The sequence below is a fragment of the Rhinoderma darwinii genome, chromosome 12 (genome assembly GCF_050947455.1).
Source record: "Rhinoderma darwinii isolate aRhiDar2 chromosome 12, aRhiDar2.hap1, whole genome shotgun sequence".
Classification (NCBI taxonomy): Eukaryota; Metazoa; Chordata; class Amphibia; order Anura; family Rhinodermatidae; genus Rhinoderma; species Rhinoderma darwinii.
The window spans coordinates 74119815-74122531 of NC_134698.1; the positions used below are offsets into that span (position 1 = coordinate 74119815).

General features: G+C 41.8%; 1 long non-coding RNA gene across 1 annotated transcript in view; it reads right to left on the reverse strand.

Annotated features, from left to right (window-relative positions):
- Window positions 1-1211: 1211 nt before the first annotated feature.
- LOC142664553 (uncharacterized) overlaps window positions 1212-2717 on the reverse strand; it is a 41839-nt gene continuing 40333 nt past the window's right edge. The window contains exon 3 of the long non-coding RNA XR_012851315.1: window positions 1212-1388. This is a non-coding gene — a long non-coding RNA (uncharacterized LOC142664553). The remainder of the gene's footprint in view (window positions 1389-2717) is intronic.

The following is a 2717-nucleotide window of genomic DNA, read 5'->3' on the forward strand; positions in this document are numbered from 1 at the left end:
GTAATGACCAGTTCTTACAGAAGAACAAACACTCGAGAAAAGGTCATTTTTATAAGCTGCAAAATTGTTCTTCCATTTTTTTTATGTCGCTGTCATCCTTCACTTTAATTAATATCAAAAGTATAGCCGGCTGGCGGTGACTTCAATTGCCGCCGCGTCGGGAGACTGGACTTCCTGTGACATTTTTAATGAAAAAATGCAAATTGTATTTTGGTAATAGTATAATATGGGTGTTCATTAACTAATGCTAAATTGTAAAGTACACACCTGGGTGCGACGATCTGCCATTCCGGTGAATGTCAAATGAATAGGCGGTAATGAGTACTTAGACGGTAAATACCTCGGATCTCGCCACAATGCGTTTGTACAGAATTAAGTTTGTCAAACTCTGCTTAATGCGCCTGGATTAATCGCAAAGGGAACTGGATTATAGATATTTACGTAGATTCTAATACTAATAAAAATTCCTTTAATCTGGCATGAATGGAAATAGTGAGGTGCCGGATTATCAGACGGTCATACAAAAAGGATATAAAATGTATCTGTAAATGCAAAATCTGCTGGTCTTGTAATTGGTTATTTCTGCTCCGTCTTTGGTTTCTGGTTTTATGAGATTCTGGATGAATGAGCAGTTTTACATTTTTTCACAATCTTTTTCTTAGGCCTTATTCACACAAACATGTGCGTTTTTTGCGTGCGCGTCTGCGTTTTTTACACGCTTATGTCATGCGTTTTTTTACGTCCGCAAAATATACTGAAATAATATTGTTTCTTTAGCAACTGTTGCATGAATCACGTACAGCATACGGGGGCCATCCGTGTTCTGTCCGGTTTTTCACGCACCCATTGACTTCAATGGGTGCGTGATGCGCAAAAAACGCACAAGGATAGGACATGCAGTGAGTTTCACGCAGCGGACACACGCCACGTGAAAAACACGATATCTGAATGGCCCCATTGAATTGCATAGGTCCGTATAACGTCCGTTGTTTTTAACGCACGTAATACGAACGTGAAATACGCTCGTGTGAATAAGGCCTTAAAGGGTAACCGTCACCTATGTATAACAGTGGCAGCCAAGTTTTTAAACAAAAACATATACATACTGACAGTGTGTTTTATAAATGATGTTCTTATCTGATTATTTGGGCTGCTGACTGCTTTATTGATCTCAGGACATAATTACAATACTTCTGGTAAAGTGTTCCTGACAGTCATTGTTGTCATAGGCCACACTAATGTAGTCTGAATTCCATTCCCTGCCTTATTAGTTGCTCAGGCTGCTGCTTTATCCTTCCACCATGCTTTACACTGCAGCTCAGTCCTTCTTCCATGCTTTACACTGCATCTCCGTTTATTCAAATTCGCTGCTGTCAATAAGCACAAGCCTACAAAAAAACAAAACAAAACAAAAAACCGTTACACCCAAACCACAATATCTGGACAAGGATGTGAGTTGTAATTTGATCCCTACAGCGTTCCCTATGACAAAACTGAGTACAAGACTGGAAGTGTTGTCATCAGGAAGTGTTGTTTACAGTCCTAAAGCCCAAATGACATATACTTCAAAGTAGAAAAATTGCAGTATGAAATAATAGTGGATAGTAAGCTCCTGGGTCAAGCTGCAGCCGTGGCATTGATTTGCTGCAGAGCTCCATAGACAGGCGGCAGGTCGTGTTGTTCTCTACATATAAGGTGGGGGAAGGGAGGGATAATGTTTTACTGCATATAAACTTCACTTAGCCGGAAGATTAATTTCGTTTCCACATGACCGGATTATCCACATCAGTGACAGCCATTCACCTATGGATCTCATCTGGCATTTGTGCCAGGAAGACGCTGGGAACGTCCACATACATTAGTCTCTGTATTGTTTTCCTGTATATTGAGGGCTGTGTTTTTTAGACCATTTGCATTAAAGGGGGGGAAGTCCGGTGTGCTTTACACATCTAGGCTAGATTCTAGATTCACACGAACGTGTCCGTTTTTCATGCGTTGCAGTTCCGTGCGCCATCAGTTTGTTTGTTCCGTGTAGCATCAGTTTTTAATGTCCGTGTTGGTGCACATTTTTATTTATTTTTTCTCTGCCTTACTTTAGCAACTTTTGCCTGATGACGTCCGTGTGCTGTCCGTGATTTTCACGCACCCAAAGTACTTCAATGAGCACGTGGTCCGCAAAAACGGACTAGAATAGGACGTGCAATGAGTTTCTCCCAGCGAAAATGCTGCGTGTAAAAACACTGCATGTCTGAATAGCCCCATTGAATTGCATAGGTCCGTGTGCTGTCCGTTGTTTTAACGGATAGCACAAGGACGTGGACCACGTTTGTCTGAATAAGGCCTAATAAAGTCCTCCTTATCAAGAAGAATTCAGAATCCTGACGGCCACTGGGATCGCGAGGTAACCGGACCAATCTGACTACATTTTAATTAAAGAGCATTATCACCAGACAGACCCTCGACTGATAGGGGAGATGCCCAACAAATGGATGTGCCTCCAATTAAGGGGCTACTTATCACCCTGGTCAAAGCCTCTTGGCCAATCAGATGTGCCGAAAGGTCTCACTTGGACTTATAGTTTGGTAATGGTGCGCCAAAGTTTTTCTGCGCTTTCTCACTGGGTGGGGTAGTGTGATTCTATTTTGTAGACAGGCCTTTCCTATATTATAGGCTGGCGGCACAAGGAAAATTCGGTATTTCCTCAGTATATCGAAAAA